Here is a 24,894-nt window from a genome sequence, read left to right as displayed (position 1 = left end):
GTCCTCAGGGCCAATGCGATTTCCTCCTGAGGTAACATATCTGGGCCAGCGTTGAAAATTTACTTTTTTTTTTCCTATTAAGAAACTCTTTCTGGAATTTGTGCCTTGCTGTATTTGGCAGCTTTGATGGATGTTTTGATCATCTATTCTACTGGTTCTTATAATTTGCTGTTTATGTGCCTGGACCATTCCTTGCAGACCTGGCCCACTTCGGGAGTATTTCCATAGGTCCAATGAGGTCTATACAGTGGTTCACTGAGACCATAGTCTTGGAAACTGAGCTGCTTCATAGAGTCTATTTACTTGAAGAAAAAGGTGGCCTTCACGGAAATGTGTGACTTGACGTTGTGGTTTCTTCCTTATTACTTACAGAGATTTCACCATACTTTATATTTACTTTCCTTAAAAATTATGATTATCCCAAAAAAGTTAAACATAGAATTACCATATGGTCCAGCAATTCCAACTTCTGGTTATATACTCCAAACAATTCAAAGCAGGGACTTGAACAGGAATTTGCACACCCATGCTTAGCAGCAGTGTTCACAAAAACCAAAAGGGGAGAAACAACTCAAATGTCCATCAATGGATGAATGGATACACAAAATCTGGTATATCCGTAAAAGGGAATATTATTCAGCCTTGAAAATGAAGGAAATTCTGTCAAATGCTGCAACATGGATGAACTTTGATGACATTATTATGCTAAGTGAAACAAGCCACTCGCAAAAGGACAGATACTGTATGATTCCATGTATATGAGGTACCTAGAGTAGTCAAATTCACGGACACAGAAAGTGGAGTGGTGTTTGCCAGGAGTTAGGGAGATGGGAATGGTGAGTTATAGATGAGAGTTTCAGTTTTGCAAGAAGATTTCTAGAGAGTGGTGACGTGAATGTACTCAATGTCACTGAACTGGTTAAAATGATACATTTTATGTTATATATATATATATATATAGATGCACAATAAAAATGTGACTAATTTGGATTTGTATACATTAAACCATGCTCTACCTACAGAGCAAGAGTGCTCTGGAAGGGAAAGGCACAGAGCCTCTGTAAAGGGAGGGTTTGGGGCCTGCCTGTAGGCACTGGCTTCCTTTTGTCGGTAGGTCTACATTTGTATACAAGCATTAGCTTGTCTGTATTGCCTTGAAAAAGCTGTTGAAGAATTTTTTCCACTGTCATAAACCAGCCTAAGAGGCCACTGCTGAAACTCTCTTGACCCTATTGGTTTTTTATAGTTTACAGAAAATTAGTTGTGTTTTGTTTGTTTGTTTTCATTTTTTGTTTTTTGTTTTTTGTTTTTTTTTGTAGAGATGGGGTCTTGCTATGTTGCCCAGACTGGTTTTGAATTCCTGGGCTCAAATTATCCTCCTGCCTTGGCCTCCCAGAATGCTGGGATTGCAGGTGTGAGCTATTGAGCCCAACCAGGAAATTAGTTTTTATATGCCTAGAGTACTTATTGCAACACCAAAATAAAGGGTACATTGTGTATGGACTTTGATTCCCTTTCTTTAAGTAACCTTAGAAGGCATCAACGTAGAAAGAAAGAGAAGTTTCTGAAAAAGTTGTCAGTTTAGGGTTTATTGCTAAAGGAACTCGAACCAAAGTGCTGGACTGAAGCTCCTGGGTTATTCTGACCCAAAGCATCTTTGGGGCCTATAAGCAACATTGTTAACTGCTGATATTCATGGATGGCTTAGTAAAGTAATCTCACAGTATTGGCACCCAGACAAAGATGAAGGGATAAGGAGAGCCCTTCAATACAGTTACAACATGACTTCATGGTATTTCTAGAACTATCAAGTCCGATTTGGTATGCTTTTAAAGCTTGGGAAATATTTTCAATAGTCAAGTTAAAGTACACTTGATGAAAATGTTTACACTAAACCTAACTGAATCTTTTTGTCTGACTTCTGGTTTATAGAAAACACAGGGAAGAGAGCACCAAATTAAATGACGCCACAGATGACACTGCCATACAAATCCAGAATGTGGGCATTCCGTGAGACATTGTCCTGGCCTCTTCTAACATCATAATCAAAAGGGGCTAAGAACATGAAACAGCCAAATGCAATCTGTGAATCTTGGTTCTTTCCATGTTTTTAAAAATTTGAGCTATAAAATCATTTCTGAGACAACTGGGAAAATGTTGGCATATACTGGATATGAGATGATATTAGGAAATTGAGGTTAATTTTTAAAATTGTGATTATGCTACTGTGGTCACAGAGGAGACTATTCTTTTTCCTAGAAAACGCATGCTGAAGCAGTGAAATGTCGTAACAACTGCAACTCACTTTCTAATGATTCAAAAAACACATGGATAGTTGGCCGGGGGCAGTGGCTCATGCCTGTAATCCCAGCACTTTGGGAGGCCAAAGTGGGCAGATCTCTTGAGGTCAGGAGTTCAAGGCCAGCCTTGCCAACATGGTGAAACCCCACCTCTACTAAAAATACAAAAATTAGCTGGGTGTGGTGGCACACACCTGTAATCCCAGCTACTCAGGAGGCCGAGGCAGGAGAATCACTTGAACTTGGGAGGTAGAGGTTGCAGTAAGCTGAGATCGTGCCACTGCACTCCAGCCTGGGTGACTGAGTAAGACTTCATCTCAAAACAAAACAAAACAAAAAACACACAGATAGATTAGGCAGATACAGAAGTAAATACAACAAAATGTGGAATATTGAATACTACTGTGGGTATGTGAATGTTCACTGCAGTAATCTTTCAGCTCTTCTTTATGTTTCAATTTTTTATACTAAAAAATTGGGCAGAAAATTAACATTCAAGTTACTTTTGGGTAGTCAGTCTAAGCTACAAACTTCTTGCTAGGTAGACAAGTCCAGGTTTGTTCTCTGGCCTCTTGAAGAATTTTTTTGCTGATATACAAAGGAACGCCAGGAAAAGAAATTTAACTTGAGCAAGAGAAGGGAGGCTCATAAGAGCGTTCCAACACTTAGAACTGAACCTCAGCATGGAAAAGAGAATTTGGAGCGTGGAAATGTGGGGTGCTACTCACCTTACTCAACTTGTCCTTTGAGACTGGGTGGAAGGAGACTCTGAGTCATTAAATCTACAGAAGACTCAGCACCCACCATTGCCAGAAACAAGGGAGGAAGGCCCACATGGTGACTCACATCTGTAATCCCTGTAATCCCAGCACTTTGGGAGGCAGAAGCAGGTGGACAGCTTGAGGCCAGGAGTTCAAGACCAGCCTGGGCAACACAGTGAGATCCCTATCTCTACAAATACTGTTTTTTTTAAAAAAAAAATAGTCAGGTGTGGTGATATGTGCTTGTAGTCCCAGCTACTTGAGATACTGAGATGGAAAGACAGCTTGAGCCCAGGAGATCAAGGCTGCAGTGGGCTATGACTGTGCCACTGCATTCCAGCCTGGGCAACAGAGTGAGACCCTGTCTGTGAAAAAGAAAAAAAAAAAAAAAAGCTTTGGCTGGGTTCAGTGGCTCATGCCTTGCCTATAATCCCAGTGCTTTGGGAGGCCAAGCAAGGCAGGAATGCTGGAGTTCGAGACCAGACTGGTCTACATGGCAAGACCTTAGTGTAGAGGTTAGGCTACGTCTCTGCAATCCTGCACAGGACCTACAGTAACACAGTCTTGTGACTGCTGTTGGGGTCCTTTTATATAAGTTAAGCTTTTGTGTTAATTTTACTTCAATTTATCACAAACTTCTACCCTGAAAAAAATATATCTGGGCAAGTGCCACTTGTCAATAAGAATGGATAAAAAAAGTTTTTAAATTAAAGTGTGATCTTGATTCTTTAAGAAACGTGTTGCACCTTCAAGCAATCTGGTGTGCATTCTTTCTGCCCTGCTCCCCTTCCTACCCCTACTTGTCTGACCTAGCCATCCTTTCAAGGTTCCCACTCTATTTCTGCTCTCTCCAGCTTTCTATCCTGGCCTATAGTCTCATCTCCTGCACCCCTCCTCCCCAATCTATTCAGCCCACCACATTCAAAGCATTCTTTCTCATGTGTAATACCAACCATGTGTCCTCTCTCCCCCCCATTTTTTTTTAGCTTTATTGAGGTATAATTGGCATAAAAGAAACTGCACATAATTAGGTGACTGACTTCTTTCACTTAGCATAATGTCTTCCAGGTTTATTCATGTTCTCACAGACTGTAGGCTTTCCTTCTTTTTTTTAAGGCTGGATAATATTCTATTACATGGCTATACCAATTTTTCTTTATCTGTTAATTTTTCAACAGACATTTGAGTTGTTTCCATATGTTGGCTATTGTGAATAAACCTGCAGTGAACATGGGAGTGCAGCTATCCCTTCAAGATCCTGACTTCAATTGTTATGGATGTATACCCAGAGGTGAGATTTCTGGATCATATGGTAGTTCAATTGTTAATTTTTTGAAAATTTTTCATACTGTTTTTCATGATGGCTATACCATTTTACATTACTATCAGCATTATACAAACCTCACTAATATTTATAAATATTTTTATAATAGTCATCCTAATAGGTGCAAGATAATATCTGATTGTGGTTTTGATGTTCATTTCCCTGCCGATGGGTAAAGCTGAGTATCTTTTTGTATACCTGTTGTCCATCATTTGTATATCCTCTTTGGAGAGATGTCTATTCCAATCCTTTGTTCATTTTTTAACCAGGTTTTTTGTTTGCTTCTGTTTTGCTTTTGTTTTTGCTATTGAGTTTAGGAGCTCTTTATGTATTTTGGAAATTAACCCGTTATCAGATATATGGTTTGCAAATATTTTCTTCCATCCTATAAGTTGGCTTTTTACTCTGTTGATAGTTTCCTTTGCTGTGCAGGAATTTTTTAGTTTGCTGTAGTCCCACTTAAGCTTTTCCCTCATGTTTTCTTCTAGAAGTTGTATGGTTTCAGCTATTACATTCAAATCATTAATCTATTTTGAGTTAATTTTTGCGTTTCATATAAGAAAGCATACAATTTCATTATTTTGCACGTGGATATTCAGTTTTCCCAACACCATTTATTTAAGAGACTGACCTTTCCCCATTGTGTATTCTTGGCATCCTCGTCAAGAATCCATTAGCTATGTATACCTGGGTTTATTTCTGGGCTTTTTATTCTTTTCTATTGATCCATATGCCCATTTTTATGCCAGTATCAAACTGTTTTGTTTACTGGAGTTTGTAACGTATTTTGAAATCAGGAAGTGTGATTCCTCCCACTTCATTCTTCAACATTGCTTTGGCTATTTGAGATCTTTTCTAGTTCCATATGAATTTTAGGGGTTTTTTTTTTCATTTCTGTAAAAATACCTTTAGACTTTTGGTAGGGATTACATTGAATCTGTGGATTGCCTTAGCAGTATGAAAATTTTAACAATATTAATTATTCTATCCATGAAAATGAGATGTCTTTCTACTTATTTCAATCTTCTGATGAATTTCTTTCATCAATGTTGACAATTTTCAGTAAATTCTTTCATTTTCTTGGCTAGGTTTACTCCTAAGTATTATATATATGTTAAACATATATTATTTATAACATATATATGTTCTGTTATAAAGTTGTTTTCTTAATTTTCTTTTTGGATCATCTGTTCTTAGTATATGGAATTTTGTTCTTAGTATATGGAATTTTGTTCTTAGTATATGGAATTTTTTTTCTTTGGTATGTATTGCCTAGCTTTGGTATGAGGGTAAATGCTAGACTCATAAAATAAGTTTGGAAGTGTTCCCTATTATTTCTTGGGAGAGTTTGAGAAGGATTGGTATTAATTCTTCTTTAAATGTTTGGTAGAATTTACCAGTGAAGCCATCTGGTTCTGGGCCTTTCTTTAGGAGGTGTTTGATTACTGGCTCATTCTCCTTATTTGTTATTGATCTGTTGAGGTTTTCTATTTCTTCTTGATTCAGTCATAGTAGTTGTATGTCTCTAGGAATTTATTCATTTCTTCTAAGTTATCCCATTTGTTGGTTTATTATTATTCACAATAGTCCATTATAAACTTAACATTTCTGTAGCATTGGTTGTGATGTCTCCTCTTTTATTTCTAATTTTATTTAGTTTCATCTCTTTCTTCTTATTCTAATAGTTTGTTAATTTTATCTTTTCAAAGAACAAACTTTAGTTTTGTCAACTTTTTTTCTATTGCTTTTTTGGTCTATATCACTTATTTCTCCTCTAATCTGTATTATTTCTTTCCATTTTCTAATCTTACATTTAGTTTGTTTTTCTTTTTCTAGCTCCTTGAGGTTGTTTACTTGGGAACTTTTTTCTTTTTTAATGTAGGGATTTATTGCTCTAAACTTCCCTCTTAGTATTGCTTTTGCTGTATCCTGTAAGTTTTGGTATGTTGTGTTTTTGTTCTAATTTGTGTGTTTACATTTTAATTTCCCTTTTCATGTTTTCTCTGAACCCATGGTTGTTCAAGAGTCTGTTGTTGAATTTCTATGTTTTTGTGAGTTTTTCTGATGTCCTTTTGTTACTAATTTCTAGTTTTATTCCATTGTGGTCAGAAAAGGTACTTGGAATTACTTTAATCTTCTCAAATTTGTTAACATTTGCTTAATGACTTAGCATATATTCCATCCTGGAGAATGTTCTGTGTGCACTTAAAAAGAATGTGTATTCTGTTACCATCAGGTGAAATGTTCTGCATAAGTCTGTTACGTCCATTTGGTCTACAGTGTTGTTCAAGTCTGCTGTTTCCTTCTTGATTTTCTGTCTGGATGATCTATGTATTATTGAAAGTGGGTATTAAAGTCTCCTACTATGAAGGATGGTTAGCAGAGACTTAAAAGGGTAGGTAGTAGGAGTCTGTGTGGGGAGGTGTGGATGGTCAATTGGTACTAAAAATGAAAAAAATGAATAAGACTTTCTATTTGATAGCACAATATGGTGACTATAGTCAATAATAACTTAATTGTATATGTTAAAATAACTTAAAGAGTGTAACTGGATTGTTTGTAACTCAAAGAATAAATGCTTGAGGGGATGGATACCCCGTACTCTATGATGTGCTCATTTTACATTGCATGCCCTCACCAAAACATCTCATATATTCCATAAATATATGCAACAACTGTGTAACCACAAAAATTTAAAAAACTAAAAATAAAGAAAAATTTTAAAGAAATAAATATGACCTTAAAAAATAAAAAATGTCTCCTACTATGATTATATTACTGCCTATTTCTCCCTTTAGGTCTGTCAATATTTGCTTTATATATTAAGTGCTTTAATTCTGGGTGCATATATATTTGCAATTGTTATATATTCTTGTTGAATCAATCCTTTTATCAATATGTGCTGTTCTTCTTTGGTTCTAATCACAGTATTTGACTGAAAGACTATTTTGTTTAAGTATGGCTACCTCTGCTCTCTTAGGGTAACCATTTGCACATAGAATATATTTTTCCATTCATCACTTCTGTTTATGTGTCCTTAAATCTATGGTTGGATTTTTTTGTGTGTGTGTGTGTCCCATTCAGTCACTCTGCATCTTTTGACTGGTGAGTTTAATCTGCTTACATTTAAAGTGATTATTGAAAGGTAAGAATTTACTATTGTCATTTTGTTCATTGTGTTCTGTCTTCTGTTTCGTAGTTCACTTGTGCCTCTCTTCTTCTCTTGCCTTACTTCTTTGTGGTTTAAATCTTTTGCAGTTATATGCTTTGACTCTTTTGTCTTTAACTTTTGTGTATCTTCTATAGAATTTTTTTCTTTGTGGTTACCCCATGGGGCTTCTGTTGAACTTCTTATAGCTATAAAAGTCTGTTTTATGCTGATAAAGACTTAAATTCAATTACATATGAAAGTCCTACCCTTTTACTCCTCCCCAACTTCATATTGTTTTTTTCTGAGTTACTTTTTATATTGTGTATCCATTAATGCTTTTTTGTGGTTTTAGTTATACTTAATACTTTTGTCTTTTGACTGTTATACTAGGGTTTAGGATGATTTACATGCCACCATTATTGTATCATGATATTCTGTGCTTGTCTATTTGCCTTTTACCAGTGAAATTTGTTGTTTAATATGGTTTCATGTTATTGTTTAGCCTGTATTTCTTCAACTTGAAGAGTTCCCATTAACACTTCTTGCAAGGTAGTTCTGGGGTAACAAATTCCCTTAGTTTTTGTTTATCAGGGAAAGTCTTTATCTGTCCTTCATTTTGAAGCACAGTTTTGCTGGGTATGGTAGTTGTGCTTAGCTCTTTTTTCTTTCAGTAATTTGAACATGTCATCTCATTTTATTCTGGCCTGCAAAGTTCCTGCTGAGAAATCTATTGTTAGCCTTATGGGAATTGCTTCATACGTCATGGTTGCTTTTCTCTTGCTGCTTTCAAAATTATTTTTTCTTTGACTTTTGACAATTTAATTATAATATATCTATGTGTAGATCTCTATGGTTTCAACCTTTTTGGAAATCTTTGGTCTTCATGAATCTGGATGTCCATTTTCCTCCCCAGATTTGGAAAGTATTCAGTCATTATTTATTTAAATAGGCCTTCTGCCCCTTTCTTTTTTCCTTTGGAGATTCCCATGATGCACATGTTGTTTCACTCAGTTGTGTCTCTTAAGGCCTGTAGGCTTTCTTCACTCTTTTTAATTTTTTTTTTTTTTTTTGAGACCGAATCTCGCTCTGTCACCCAGGCTAGAGTGCAATGGCATGATCTCGGCTCACTGCAACCTCCACCTCTCAGGTTCAAGCAATTCTCCTGCATCCACTTCCTGAGTAAACGAGATCATAGGCATGTGCCACCACGCCCAGCTAATTTTTGTATTTTTAGAAGGGATGAGATTTCACCATGTTGGCCAGGCTAGTATCGAACTCCTGACTTCAGGTGATCTGCCTGCCTCAGCCTCCCAAAGTGCTGGGATTATGGGCGTGAGCCACCATACTCAGCCCACTCATTTTAATTTTTTTAATGCTTCTCTGACTGGGCAAATTGTGTTCCTCTTAATGAAGTTTTAGATTATTTTTAGTGAAGTTTTTCTCAGTTTCTGTGCTCTACCAGGGTGTTATAGCCTCACTCCTGGGTTCTGGAAGGTTCACAAAGGCATTCTCATCTGTGGATAGAAGCTACATCAGTGTTTCTTTAGAGAGACTAGGGCTGGAGGCTCCTTTTCTGCCATGTTGTTGATGTCACCCCTTTCCTCTATTTCTTAAAATACTATAATTTTCCCCATCACTCCTTCAGGATAAAGCCTAAACTCCGTATTTTGTCAGATGAGTTTCTTCATGATTTGGCCCCCACTGAATTTCTAATTTCATCTCTTCTGCTGGCTTCTATGGCTCAGCTTTACCAGATTTTCCATGTCCCCAAACTGAATGGTCTTTCCTTATGTTTTGTCCTGCTTTTCTTCCTCATAATAAGTCTTTATTTAGTACTAACTGTGTATTCATACTTTAGGGACCAAGGAAGGGGCAAGTAAACTAATGAAATCTTGCTTTCAAGGAGCTTCCTATCTGGAAGTGGTCAGACAAGAACAAAGGAAAGTTTCAAGTGTTTCATCTCCCATAACATCCTTCTCTCCCTTGTCCACCTGATGGCCGTTCATCTTTCCAAGGTGTTTCCAGACATACCTCCCAGTAATGTATTCCTTGACACTCCTCTGCCCACCCCGTGCTGCCCACTCCAGAACCTCCGCTGTTTGCCCCTTCCCGCTTTGTTTATGGGCCTTTGCATCTTTCAGTAGGCATAGCTTACACTATGGGCATCAGAATTTTGGTCTGTTTCACAAAGGAAAGGAGTGTGCCCCATAGTGACTTAGTGGCAGCTGTAGAAACTAGATTCATAGCATCTCCTCCCTTTGTGTGACTATTTATGATAGTACATTTTGACCTGTGTCATTGGGACCTTCCACTAATTTCATTAGAGAGTACTTGCTTTTCAAAGCAGTGAGATGCTCCTGCACACACAGGAGTGTGAATACAGACTTAGGACCTGGAAAGTTCTGTGCTGGAGATTCATTAGACCAACACATGACTTCACTCAATTATGTGGATTGACCGATGAAAAATTTATGAAAAGGAAGTTTAGTTTATGCTCCTGGTGTCCCTATCGGTGATTACAGCCATGGCTGATATTTTAATCATGAAGGGATAAAGGATTTAAAAACCAAGACAAATTTCCTCCTTCCCATAAAACACTTCTCATATCCCTTGTTCTGCTCTATCATTTTTCAAGGCACTGACCACCTCCAACACACTGTATAATTTGCCATCTGTCTTCTCCCCACAAGAAATAGATTCATGAGGAAAGGGGTTTTTCTCTATTTTTGTCGTGGTTCACTAGCGTAACTCAAATGCCTAGAGCAGCGCCTGGTGCATGGTGGCTACTTAAATGTAGCTGGCTGTTCGTATCCATGGGTTCTGCATCTACAAACTCAACCAGCATTGAATTCAACCAACCACAACTCGAAAATATTTGAAAAAATAACAATACAACCATAAAATAAGATAAATTCAGATATACAGTATAACAACTATTTCCATAGCATTTACATTATGTTAGGTATTGTAAGTAATCTAGAGATGATTTAAAATAAATGAGAGGGTGTGCATATATTATATGCAAAAACAGTGCCATTTTACCTTAGGGACTTGAGCATCCACAGATTCTTCTATCTATGGGGGGTTCTGGAAATAATCTTCTGTGATACTGAAGGACAATTATATTTCTTGAGAAAAAGAATGTATAAAAATATAAACTAAGTGTTTAAATACCTTCAGATACAAGAGCTACCAGACTTCGGCCACACTCAGAAGGATACCCCATAAATACACAGTGGCCATCCAGGCATCTTTGCACTCATAGCTGGGCCTAGGGAGGGGGTCCAGCTGGTGATGCAGTTTGTGAGTATGGCTCAGAGGCAAAAGCCAATAGAGCCTGGCGTTGTGGACGGTGAAGACTTCCAACAAAGGCAGACACATGATCAGTCCCTTCCCCAGGGTACAGCTAACTGGCACGGGGTTCCTCTTAATCTGCATTAATGATGCAGATTAATGATTTTAGCAACATGTATACTAAAATTACAGTGATGCAGAGAAGACTAGCTAGCATGGTCTTGACAAGGATGACATATTAATGACAATCTGCATTACTTGAAAACTTTGGAAAACAAAAAAAAGATTTTTATCTATCAAGCACAGGAACAAGAATGCCCAGCGCTTCTTGCAGCCTTCCTCTCCTCTAAATATTTGTGCTGTTGTTTTCTTTTAGAACTTCCCTCATTTCCTCTTATGGATACTGTTAGGCAGTTTTTCAATGAGCTTACCTGTCCCGCCACTTCACATTCTTACCCTGTCCAGCTTGAAAGGCTGGTGGGACAGGAGCACAAAGAGAGATCAAAGGCCATCCTTTTGCCCTGAGGGTAATGGCATGTGGATTAGGGAGCACCTGCCTGGCAATTGGAGTGGCGGAGCACAGAGGCCCGTTCCTCCATTGGGATCAGCAAGGGTCATCTGCCCCGCCTTGGTGCACAGGGATCACCCTCTTCAGAGATGGCGGCCCAATGGGAGTCGGACTCCCTCTCCAAGGGAGCGTTCCCTTTTCCTCTCCCCAGACAGAGAAGAGAATAAAAATACCTCCGTGTGAACCAGGATAACCACCCTTGTCCTTGTGGATTACTTACCCACGCAGTGTTGAGTTTACTCAGAAGTATGCTGAGTCAGCTTAGCCTGGCTTGGGAGGGCCGACTGTGCTAAGCTCATCTCAAACATGCCTGCAGTAACCTCACACTGTGGCTTGAAATTGGCCACAGCTGGTGTATTTACATCGTGGATATTGGCAAATTCTGCAAAGCAGAGTTGGTTTCCCAGAAAGCCACTTGCTAAAGACGTATTGGCCCATGGCCTGTTTATACAGCACAAAGAGTGTATTTGGTCTCATGGCCTGCCCTGTTCAGTGTCACATTATGGACAGAGTGACCAGGAACTGGAAGAGTATACCATCCATGATTATACCTAGGACTGTAATGGGAAAATGCGGATGCATGGTCACTCTAATCATGAACTCTTTGCCAGATTTGAAATTATTATTCCAAAACATAGTTATCTGTTGGCTGTATAACATTCCTTCATTTGGAAATTTAGAGGAGTTTTTTATTCTTCAACTGTTCACAGATTTTCCTAATGTAAATGATATTTCAATAAATATGTAGTAGAATAAATTTCTGAGGGTGTATTTCTAGGGTAGAGGGTATAAACATTATTAAAACTCTAAATACATTTTGCCAAGTTGCTTACCCAGAAGGTTAGAGGCATTTACACTCTCTGTAGTCAGCCCAGTTCACCAAGTTCCTATTTCCAATACTTGAAATAAGGACAGAGAACATTTTCTAACCACCTCTAGCTCCTCTCTGTGCTGAGTCTGCTTTCCAATTAAGCTGAGTATATTCTAGGAACCCAACCAATTCTGTTCTCTTTGGCCCTCATCTGCTCCTTTGCACCCACTGTTCCCTCCACACAGAGGCTGTGGCTCCCATTCCTCTCCTGGAAATCCTGTCCATTCTAGTTTTAGGCATGAATCCCAAAGTCATGATTAAAATTGCACTGGCCAGGCGCGGTGGCTCATGCCTGTAATCCCAGCACTTTGGGAGCCTGAGGCAGGTGGATTACCTGAGTTCGAGACCAGCCTGGCCAACATGGTGAAACTCTGTCTCTACTAAAAATACAAAAAATTAGCCAGACGTGATGGTGGGCACCTGCAATTCCAGCTACTCAGGAGGCTGAGGCAGGAGAATTGTTTGGACCTGGAAGGCAGAGGTTGCAGTGAGTCGAGATCGTGCTACTGCACTTCAGCCTGGGTGACAGAGTGAGACTCTGTCTCAAAATAAATAAATAAATAGTGCACAAAGACACATACTCAAGTGTGTTTATTTATAATAATGACAAATTAGAAACAACTTGAAATGTTTGAAATGTTCAAATATAGGGATTCATCAAATAAATTAATGGTATCTTATGACAGAATAATATGCAGTTATGAATAAAGATTGTGTAGACATAATTGTGCACATGAAATGATCCTCATGAAATGGTCACTAGAAAAGAATATGTCATCAAATAGAATATTAGGGTGTAATCTCATTTCTGTGTATTTAATTTAAAAGAAGCTGGACCTAAAAATAATTTAAAAGTTTTTAATCTATATTTATGACTTTTAGACAGTGAATTATTGAAAATGAATTATTTAGATAGTGAAAAGGCTTTGGGGGAGATTTTCATACATGAAAAAACAGTAACTCCTACCCATACGTCAGGATCCATTCAAATACTCCCTCCATTGGAGGAATTTGAGAAAGCAGCTATGACAGCTCCATTCTTTGTATCTTGGTCAGTCTTTGTGGCTCTTTCTGGATCCTCATATGCTATCAAATCAAAAGGTGTTGGCTTGCTTGTCTTGTCTTTTACTGATTCTGTATGTTTTTGTTTTTACTTTTTGAGATAGAGTCTCGCTCTGTCATTCAGGCTGGAGTACAGTGGTGCGATCTCAGCTCACTGCAGCCTCTGTCTCCCAGGTTCCAGTGATTCTCCTGCCTCAGCCTCCTGGGTAGCTGGGATTACAGGCACGTGGCCACCACACCTGGCTAACTTTTGTATTTTTAGTAGAGACGGGATTTCACCATGTTTGCCAGGCTGGTCTGGAACTCCTGACCTCAGTTGACCTGCCCACCTTGGCCTCCCAAAATGCTGGAATTACAGACATGAGCCACCAGGCCCAGCCTTGATTCTGTATATTTTAAAAGAAAGAAAATGCTCCATCACATTTTTGCTCAAGAATATGCTGGTGCTTCCAGTTTGTTGCAGAGTTTCAATAAATGTTTGATAAATTGATACAATTTAATTTTCCTAGGTGATCCACACCCTAGTAAAAACCATGTTTGCTGAAAGTCTTGGAACACGTGTGTGAGGCAGTCTTAGTAATGCATGACACACACAGAATGATGACATCTATGAGTCCTGGTTGGCTGTGTCGGGTGGAAAACTCATTGCTGGCTGCTTCTGGGGTTTGTGTTGCATTTTCCATGAGCAGCCGTGGCCTGCTCTGTCATGTGGGAGGTCTCAGTGCAGCCAGCACAATAGGCAGGATTGTTGGTCTTGTCCAGCACAGAGCACACTTGGTCCCATAGCTTCTGGGCAAGGATCAGATGAATTCATCCAAGAAAGCCAGCGCTGAAGCCCCAGCCAGAGGAAGCATGATCTGATCACACAGGATACCACTGCACTGGGCATTTTCTTAGTTGTACTGAAATCCCAGAATTGACCAGTCCCTTGTGCCTCCCACCCTCTGCTCCAGTGGAAACTAAGCCAGCCAGGGCTAGAACCAGGATGAGGGCAAAAATCTCTTTGGTCTTATCTTTAGGATTGACAAAATAATTGAAAGCTGTTTGACAACTCTTTGCATATAATAGGCATTTAATAGAGTTTTAATAAAAGGAGTGTATCAGATAAGAAAGCCCACTGAAAATTGAAGCATGATTTCATAATTTGACTTCTAAAATATCAATGCACCAGCCCCAGGGATTTGGGTAAATCTGGACTATTGTATCCTTTCTTATTATTGGGTAATTTTCAAGCTCCTCCTCCTGGCGGGTGGGTGTGGCTATCCCTCCCCAGAAACACCACCCACAGCCCCTGAAGAAGTGTGATCCTGGAGAAATGGGGCTGCGGCCCTGACAGGCTGGGTCCAGCTGCCTCCCAGCCATAAGAGCCTGAGGCTTCTCCTCCTTCCTGAGGATATGTGAGCGGCAGTGCGGGGGCCCAGGGCAGTTGTGAGGATGACAGGGAATTCATACTTTTCCAATGGTAGCCAGTATTTTTCCTGACATCTACCAGAGCCTGGAGCTCCCAGAAAGCCTGCCTGGTCCAAATACAGAACTCTCTGCTTTGTGCCGCAGGCTCTGCACGGGCACGCATCAGCCAACGGCAATTGTGAATGTAAACAAAGGGCGGCAAAGCAAAGGCTCTGCAGCAAGGGGCGGATGTCCTAAGGAAATGTATGGGCTCTTCACTTTGGTGGGACTCACACAGGAAAAAATGCCCGGGGACCAATGCTTCTGTCTTAGATCTGCTTTACAGGGAATGGCAGCTCCTAGCATGCAGCAAACCCTGAAGTACAGCCCTTTTCTGTTGAAACCTGCCTTGTAGCAGAAACATTTGTGGATCCTCCTCTCCACGTGGGTGAAGGCCACTCCCCGGGCACACCTGCATCTCTCTGACTGAGGCTTTCCCTCAGTTTCCCCGAGGGGAAAATCACAGGCACATCATGCTGGAAGCAGTTCTCCACCCACCGAGAAGGGGTCTTTGGTGGAGAAATGCCCCAGCCAGGGCCAGCCGCAGGAGTACGCGGCCTGTGCAGGTACATGGGCCCAGCATTGAGAAGGGCCCTGCTCCTGGTTCAGTGTTCTCTGCTGTCATTGACCGTCTTGAAATTCTTTGTTGTTTTATCTCTGACTAGTGCTTTGTAACTGAAGCCTGACGGGGCACTGGAGCATGCATGTCTGCAGAGGAGATTGGTGCAGTGTGTGTCCCTGATGCCCTTCCTTGCCCTCTAATTGCTATAGAGCATTCAGAGTGCCCCAGGAGCACAGAGTTTCCAGGACCTGTGATGCGTGAGAATTCAGAGAGCCAGGGCAAGCCCAAGGTCAGTGTGCCATGGCTGTGACGGAGCAAAGGGGATGTGGATGCCCCCACACTTTCCCATCACACCCGAACTCACTTCCAACGCAGAAAGAAGATACGGGAGCAGCCAAGTAACCCTGTCACATCCCTGCTCCCCCATATCACTACTCTGAATTAGCCAACCACTCCAGCTGACTACACCAAGACAGGAAAGGGAAAGTGGGACAGCCACTGTTCCTTTCCCTCTCCTTCCTTCCTTTCTTCCTTTCAGGGAGAAGGATGCTTCCTTCCTTTCAGAGAGAAGGATCCAGGTGTTGTCGCCAGGAGACTGGGAGGATGAGATGGGTGCCCATGGAGAAGTGAAATAAAATCAGATGAGTGAGTTTCCCACAGTCATTGTTCTGGTAAGAAACATACAGACATTCTGACGTGCAAAATACAAATGGTATAATTTCCTTGACTCTGCCTAGGAGTTAAATGTTGATATTTGCTGTCATTGCACAATATAAAGATGAATGGTGAATGTATGTGTATAATTTAAAATTACTTCTCACTGCTTGGCTGGAATAACTTTGGGTGTGTTCTCCATTGTGGATAGAGGTCCCCAGGAAAACTGGTCTCCAGCTGTCCCTGCAGTTACTTGCTGGATGACACCTCCTACTGGCTGTCTTCCCTCCCTCACTTGCAGTCTTCCTTGGGATCACCTCCCCAAAACAAGACTTGCACCAAATCCTCGAATCAGCTCCTCTTCCACGGAATCCATTGAAAACACCTGTCTGCATTGGCCACTGCGGTTCAGGGGCTGCTGGCAGGGCCGTTTCTTTTGTGGCTTAGCCGTGAGGGGCTCGTCACCCGCAAGGCAATGGAGAGCTCACAAGTGCCTATGACCAGCTATCCCTGGAGCTCACTCTTTCTCAGACAGGCAGGAAACTGCAGTGCTTTTTGAAGTTGTATTGATATTTTGAAGGAAAATATTGTTAGTTTTAGAAATGTTGAAACCAATGATCAAAATATTTTTTCTTAATGTCAGACCATCCCCAGATAAATACCTTTTCATCATTTCACCAACCTGTGGAATTTGTTTTGTAGACACCTGGGGCATTTTATTATTTTCATGAGGCCCGTGAACTTCATGGGCAAAGACAACATGAAGTCTGGAGCCCGTGTTGAAAGTGTGGACCTGTAGTGCCAGGGTGTAGACAGCCACACCGAGCCCTCTCTCTGTTCCTTGTCATAATTCTTTTCTGAATTGCAAGGCCTTCCCTACAGTCAAATGGCAATGAGGAGGTGGCGTTATCAAGGGAGACGGGAGACTGCTGTCCTTAGGTCAGGGGCGTTTGTCCAGGGAAGCTCCTCTGTTGCAGTCTTAGCCCTCACATCAGCACTGAATTATTGAGTGACCAAGGTACAGTCATTCTCGGACAAAGGTCACTGTCGGGACAAAGGTACAGAGACACTTCTCTCATGTCTGGAATCAGAAGACGCAGTGAGCGCCAAGGCCATACTGAACCTTTACAGTCAAATCCTGGTTGAAGGGAGGGCCAGGTATCCCTGGGTGGCTCAGTTAACAAATACGAAATGACAGAGATGCTGCCCTTCCTGTGTCCCTGAGGAGCAAGGGGAACACATTTTAATCAGACAAGGTTTTGCTGTCACTGCTGACACCAGAGCCCCATCTGGTCCTAACAGTGTTGACTCTGTGCTCCCTCTCTTGAGCAAGCACTGCAAACACCACAACGGGCTGTTCCAGAGCACTCACAAGGGGAAGGCGCAATTTACTGGCTCTATCCTCACCTGACCTCTCTCAAAGACTTCCTGCAAGTCCCCAGGAGGCATTCCCATGACACAAGACCCCTCCTCTGGATTTGTGAGGTGCCAGCTTTGCCCTCTCTCCTGATCTGGTTCAAAGTTGGGTCCAACTTGTCATCACTGTCACACTGACCCTCAGGTGCTTCCAACCATAGAGGGCAGATCACCTTTCCAGAAAAAGACTCAATGCAGCCTTCCTTCAGATAAGTTCTTTGCTTACCTCCTTTTTGGAAGAGATTCTTGGGTCTCTCTGTAACAAGGGGAGTCCCAGGCCCCTACCTGGAAATAGCCTCCCAGGATGATTGACAGGCTTAGAATGGGGCCCACATGTCACTCCCTTGTCATAGAAGCCACACAAGTGCCCTTGGGGTGCAGGACAGCTCAGGGTCAACCCTACTCAGTCAAATGCCCATGCTTTCTCTGAGATAGTCTAATGGCCTCCGAGAATCACCAGGATTGTTTTTAAAATTATTTCCAGAAAGGGAGAAAAGTGGGGAAAGAACTTACCATCACAAATGATCTGTCTGTCACAACCCGGTCTTTGTTTCAAATGAGGATATTTTTTGGAAGACGCTGCCTTAAGAGGACTCCAGCTTACACTCCAATGCCAAAGGCAGGAGAAAGCAACCAAGAGTTAGAATAAGAGCTCAGCTCTGAAGTAAAATGTGTGTTTGCGAAATCTCCAGGCAATCTCTCGTCTGGAAGTGTCGCATGGTGTCTTGCTTGCTTGCCCTTGTGTAGTGGCTCCATTAATCTTCCACGTGGATGGCTACCTTTTGATGGAGCCTCACTGGGAATTGTCAAGGGATAAGAGCTAGAAGGGGAATATGAATGTGAGCTCCATAGTCTAAGGGTCACCTTTCATAGTTCGTATGGTTCATATTTTTCTTTTCGGTCAGCACATTTTTATAAATCACCTGAAAACATTAACATTGATACAATTGCATTTTTAAAGTTATGTATCTGAAATTATTCTTTTTATATGTATGTATAATTTTTAATAACCTACTTGAGAAAACAAGTAGGATTTTTAAACAAGAAGGATTTTTTCAAAGATCATTCTTTTACCCATTTTCCATATTATATGTTATCTATTGCTTTATAATAAATTACCCCGAACTCAATGGCTTCAAATAGTGATAAATATTTGCTGTCTCACAATGTCTGTGGTTATGACTTGGGGTCTCTCTTGAGGTTGCAGTCAGGTGTCAGCCAGGACTGCAGTCATCCAGAGGCTTGAATGGGGCCGGAGGATTCAGTTCCAAGGTGCTATTCACATGTTGGGCAGAGAGTGCTGGCAGGGGTTGCTGAGTGTTGGCCAGAAGTCACTGTCTCTCCTCGTGGGCCTCTCCACAGGCCTCGCCAGTGTGCTTCCAGCACGACAGCAGGCTTCCCTGGAGCCAGTGACTCAAGAAACAGGGGTGGAAGCCACAGAGCCTTTTATGAAACAGCCTTGGGCGTTACACACCATCACTTCCGTCATATTGTGTGGGTCACCCACACCAGCCCTGATTCTGTACAAGAAGTGACTACCTAAGGGCATGAATACTGGGAGGCAAGGATCCTTTTGAAGTCCTTGGAATCTTTGAAGGTAGCTACCACAGTTATTTATTTATTTAGAAATGGAGGCTTGCTCTGTCTCTCAGGCTAGAGTGCAGTGGTGAGATCATAGCTCACTGCAGCCTCAAACTCCTGAGCTCAAGCAATCCTCCTGCCTCTGCCTCCCAAAGCACTGGGATTACAGGTATGAGCTACTGTGCCCGGCCAGCTCCAACAATTTAAATGTCATATTTGTGTACACAGTTTTCTTTATTATTATTATTATTATTATACTTTAAGTTTTAGGGTACATGTGCACAATGTGCAGGTTTGTTACATATGTATACATGTGCCATGTTGGTGTGCTGCACCCATTAACTCGTCATTTAGCATTAGGTATATCTCCTAATGCTATCCCTCCCCTCTCCCCCCACCCCACAACAGTCCCCGGAATGTGATGTTCCCCTTCCTGTGTCCATGTGTTCTCATTGTTCAATTCCCACCTATGAGTGAGAACATGCGGTGTTTGGTTTTTTGTCCTTGCGATAGTTTGCTGAGAATGATGGTTTCCAGTTTCATCCATGTCCCTACAAAGGACATGAACTCTTCATTTTTTATGGCTGCATAGTATTCCATGGTGTATATGTGCCACATTTTCTTAATCCAGTCTATCGTTGTTGGATATTTGGGTTGGTTCCAAGTCTTTGCTCTTGTGAATAGTGCTGCAATAAACATACGTGTGCATGTGTCTTTATAGCAGCATGATTTATAGTCCTTTGGGTGTATACTCAGTAATGGGATGGCTGGGTCAAATGGTATTTCTAGTTCTAAATCCCTGAGGAATCGCCACACTGACTTCCACAATGGTTGAACTAGTTTACAGTCCCACCAACAGTGTAAAAGTGTTGCTGTTTCTCCACATCCTGTCCAGCACCTGTTGTTTCCTGACTTTTTAATGATTGCCATTCTAACTGGTGTGAGATGGTATCTCGTTGTGGTTTTGATTTGCATTTCTCTGATGGCCAGTGATGATGAGCATTTTTTCATGTGTGTACACAGTTTTCTAACAATGAGAAGGAGGCATATGAAAATGTGTGAACTGTCCTAAGATGAAGCATCTTACATTGTCCTAAAGTGACACCAACCCTCAAGCCCCAGATGTTTGAGTCAGGCCAGCCTCAACCACTCTCCTGGTGTCCTGTACACATCTGTGTGCATGCACACACACAAATACACTCACACTAAAGACACACTCATACACACTTATTAACAGACACTCGCACTTACACAAACATACAGTAAGTCCTCCCTAAACATCCTCGATAGGTTCACAGTGAAATGATGTGTAATAAAACTGTTTTACCATAGGCTAATTGATATAAACAAGACTTAAGTTTCTATGACATATTTCTGTTCACAAAAAATCACCAAACTTCTTAATAAAGACCAAAACACTTCTAATATTAAACATTGAAGTACATGTGAGCTATACAAACACTTAAGAAAGATTAGTAAAAACTAGTATGAATTATTTACCCACTTATTCCACTTCAGGGTCTCACGTGACAGGAGTCTGTCCCAGCAGTTCAGGGTGCAAACTGGGAACCCGCCCTGGCTAGGACGCCATGCCCTCATGGGGAGCACTCACACAGCCACACTCATTCACACGGGGACCATAGAGACATGGGGATATGCTTTACCTGCACGGCTTTGGGATGTGGGAGAGAACAAAGTACCTGGGGAAACCCATACAGACAGGGGGAGAACGTGCAAACTCCACACAGTGGCCTGGCCAGGAATAGATTTTTAAATCATCAACATCGTAACAAAACAATCTTTAAAATGATGTTATTTGAGGACCTGCTATCCTCACACACATATATGCACACTCACACACACACACACTCTCACAGACACATTTATGCACTCACACTTATTCACACACCTATATACACACTCACAAAAGCCCACATGCACACTCACACATATAGACACTCTCACATACACATGTACACATATATACATTCACACTCACATGTGCACATACGTACACACTCACCCACATTCATGCACTCATGTATACACACTCAAACACGCATTCACACATAGGCACACTACTCACAAACACACACATGCTCTCTCACACACTCACACACTCACACATATATGCATGCACACTGACGCTCGTTCACACACACTGTCCATGCACTATACTGAGACCCTTGGCTGACGCTGTCCTCACTGCTCAGCGGCCCCTGCCCCTTTCCCTATGCGCACCCCACAGCCTCCCAGAGCTGCAGTTTACTGAGTTGGCTCATTCCATGCTCCAGGCTCTTGGCTTCCCACCTGCTCTAGATGCCCCCCTTCTGGTTTTACATGTGCCCATCATCCTGCACTCCTCTCCGATTTCAGAACCGGATCTTCCTGCATGGTTTTCACAGGTCCCCTGCTTCAAGCTTGTTCTTTCCTTTCATATCAGAAGAAGATTCCCCAATCCAGCGCCAGCCCGTCTCTCCTGCTTCTCTCCACTCCAGCTTTGTGACCAGGACCCTGCTGGGAGCAGCACCAGCTCCTTACTGAAAGAAATGAAAGGATTTAGATATCACCGCCATAAGGACCATAGCAAGCGGAAATGAAACACGATTTGAGCTGACACTTCCAGGCATTTCTCTGAGCCTCTTTAGCCTTAATTTGAAAAATTGTCCCTGAAAGCCCAGACTTACATCCACCGGCCACCGGCCATGGGGGTTGATGAGAGGCATCTTCCCCCACTTGCTGTTAAGCCATGCTCTCTGCGATCTCCAGAACTCATTCCATATAGGTTTTATTTTCTTAGCACATATTTCTGCCTTCACTACCTGCATATGGGGCCTTGGAGATATTCCAGCTTAAAAGGGGATTTACACGTCCTTGTGAGAATTAGTACACCAATGAAGCTGGTCACCAGGAGTGAAAAATGGCTCATTTAGGCATCCACAGCCAATTTCATAATGCAATATACCAAGAGAAGATAAAATGTTTTCCGGCACTGGCTGGAAAGCCAGTGTACGAATGGGAAAGCATTTGCAGAAGTCGCTGATTCAGGGTGATGGGTGCCTATGTCTAGGAACGCATGTCTGGGATGAAGAACTCCATGAAACACACCCTTTCCAAGAATGCTGCTGCACGCCATGCTCTTGGCTAGGCTCTAGGAACACAAAGATGACAGGTGCTCTAACCCTATAGGCCTCCTGGCCTGGGACAGAGTCAAACATGCAGATACCAATGGGTAAGCAGATGTCTAAGAGCACAAGTAGCTGTGCCTGCCCCTCCTGGAAAAAGACTGCTGTGTTCACCCCAAGCTCTGATTGTCTGAGTCTTTGGCCCTAAGCAGAAGCACTTCCCTACTTTCCTTAATCTAAAGGTTTAGGCAGGGCAAGGTGGCTCACGCCTGTAATCCCAGCACTTTGGGAGGCCAAGGCGGGTGGATCACTTGAGGTCAGGAGTTCGAGACCAGCCCGGCCAACATGGTGAAACCCGGTCTCTACTAAAAATAAAAAAATTAGCTAGGCGTGGCTGCGGGTGCCTGTAATCCCAGCTACTCAGGAGGCTGAGGCAGGATAATTGCTTGAACCTCGGAGGCAGAGGTTGCAGTGAGCCGAGATCACGCCACTGCACTACAGCCTGGGCAACAGAGGGAGACTCTGTAGCAAAAAACCAAACCAAAACAAAAAATCTAAGGGCTTAAAAATATACATTATTTACACTTATTTGGATGGCTGCTATCCCCCAAAATAACAAATATTGGTAAAGATGTGAAGAAAGTAGAAACCCTTGTGTGCGCTGCTGGTGGGAATGTAAAATGGTGCAGCCACAATGGAAGACAATGTAGAATTTGCTCATAAAACCAAAGATAGAATTATTATATGACTCAGCAATTCCACTTCTAGGTAGATACCCAAAAGAATTGAAATCAGGGTCGTGAAGAGATATCTGCACTCCCACATTTATAGTAGCGTTGTTCTTAGCAGCCAAAAGGTAGTAACAACTCAAATATCCATCAACAGATGAATGGGTAAGCAAAATGTGGCGTATGGATACAATGGAATATTATTCAGCCTTAAAAGGGAGGAAATCGGAATGCGGCACAGCATGAATGAACCTTAAAGACATGCTAAGTGAAATGAGCCAGTCACAAAAGCACAAATACTGGATAATTCCACTTACATAAGGTGCCAAGAGTCTTCAAATTCCTAGAGAAAGAAAATAGAATGGCGGTTGCCAGTGGCTGGGGGGAGAGGAAAAGGGGAGCTCCTGTTTAATGGGTACAGAGCTTCAATTGGCAAGACGAAGAGTTCTGGGGATGGAGGGTGGTGGTGGTAGCACAGCACTGGATGTAAAAAATGCTGCTGGACTTCATGCTTAGAAATAGCCCAAGCTTCTGAGAACCTGCCTGGATTGATGGCACTGACTCTGGTGCGCAGGCTGGTTCCTCCCTTCACTAGAAGCCTGGCCAAGCAGCCCAAGCCTGGACACAGATCCATCATGGTGGGCACCAGCCAGGGTCAGCAGACATGTCCAACTCTGCCGGCATCTGCCTTCTCTCCCCAGGGACCCTGAGCCATGGCAAACTCCCAGTCACAGGCATGCTAGCCCTGTGGGTTCTGCCTAGAACTCAGATGTCCTGTGTGAGAGAGACACTTCCCTATCTGGGCCCCAGAGAGTGTTTTGCTGGCTTGAGGCTGCCATGAGACCACCCTGAAGATGTTTGGTTCCTGGAGTTCCTGCTGTTTCCTGGCTGGCTTCTCTCCACCCTGGAACTTGACCCTCCAGCCACCTCTTGTAGCAGATTGGTTTTCTCTCCTGTCCTGAGAATCCAGTGGCCACTGGTGTCTGGGAGCCAGCCCTGGCCCCAAGGGCTTCATTCTTCAAGTTACCCCCACTGCTGCTGGTTTTTTTGTGTGTTTGTTTGTTTTTTGATGGAGTCTGGTTCTGTCACCCAGGCTGGAGTGTAGTGGTGCAATTTCAACTCACAGCAGCCTCCGCCTTGTGGGTTCAAGCAATTCTCTTGGCTCAGCCTCCAGAGTAGCTGGGATTATAGGCACCCGCCACCATGCCCAGCTAATTTTTGTATTTTTTAGTAGAGACAGGGTTTTGCCATGTTGGCCAGGATAATCTCAAACTCCTGACCTCAGGTAATCCACCCGTCTTGGCCTCCCAAAGTGCTGGGATTACAGCTGGGAGCCACCGTGCCCGACCATGCCCCCGGTGTTTCCACTCCAAACCTCGGAGGTGCGTCTGGGGAAAGCTCTCCTATTCAAGTGTCCACTGCCCCAGTGATGGAGCACTGGGCAAGAAGACACTACAGCATGGGGTGGGGGTGGCTTTGGGACCAGAGGCACATGACATGGAACCTCCACTTTTCCAAGTCCTGGCTCTGCGACTGTGGCAGGTTCTCAACCTCACGGGCTTTGGTTTCCTCTTTGGTAGAGTTGTTGGAGGAAAATCAAATGAAAATAGATACGTGTGAATGTCCCACAGTGTAGGGTGCAGAGGAGGGGGTGCATCAATGGTAGCTCTAAGTGGTGGTGTTTGCAGTTCGGCCTAGGTCTCTGGTTCTTTATCCCGAGCATGGTAGGGCAGATCCCATCCTGAATCACAGCCGATGTTCCCCTGAACACATGGAGGACCCTGGGTGCCCCAGGGGTCAGCGAGTGGAGCTGGGAATTTACTCCACAGGCGAGGGCTCCCACACCAGTGAGAAAGTCTGCTCACCTGAGTCTCTGAGAGGGAAAGTTCAGGAATGCTGATGGTAGAGGTTTTACTGTGGCCATGCTAATGGAGGACTGAGGCTGGCCCCCAGCTCGGATTAACTAATTGGTTACATTGAGTCCCAATTGACTTGCTGGTCAGGAAGCATCTTCAGTTAGTCCCAGAGAGGGTCTGGTATCCCAGCTG

General features: G+C 42.5%; 1 long non-coding RNA gene across 1 annotated transcript in view; it reads left to right on the top strand.

Annotated features, from left to right (window-relative positions):
- The first annotated feature begins 3,481 nt into the window (after nt 1-3,481).
- The window catches only part of LOC112205570 (uncharacterized), a 42,898-nt gene continuing 21,485 nt past the window's right edge, over nt 3,482-24,894 (top strand). Inside the window, exon 1 of the long non-coding RNA XR_008539284.2 lies at nt 3,482-4,352. This is a non-coding gene — a long non-coding RNA (uncharacterized LOC112205570). The remainder of the gene's footprint in view (nt 4,353-24,894) is intronic.

Source organism: Pan troglodytes, chromosome 16, assembly GCF_028858775.2.
Source record: "Pan troglodytes isolate AG18354 chromosome 16, NHGRI_mPanTro3-v2.0_pri, whole genome shotgun sequence".
Classification (NCBI taxonomy): Eukaryota; Metazoa; Chordata; class Mammalia; order Primates; family Hominidae; genus Pan; species Pan troglodytes.
The sequence above is the reverse complement of the archived record's forward strand: the minus strand, read 5'-3'. Positions and strand labels throughout refer to the sequence as shown.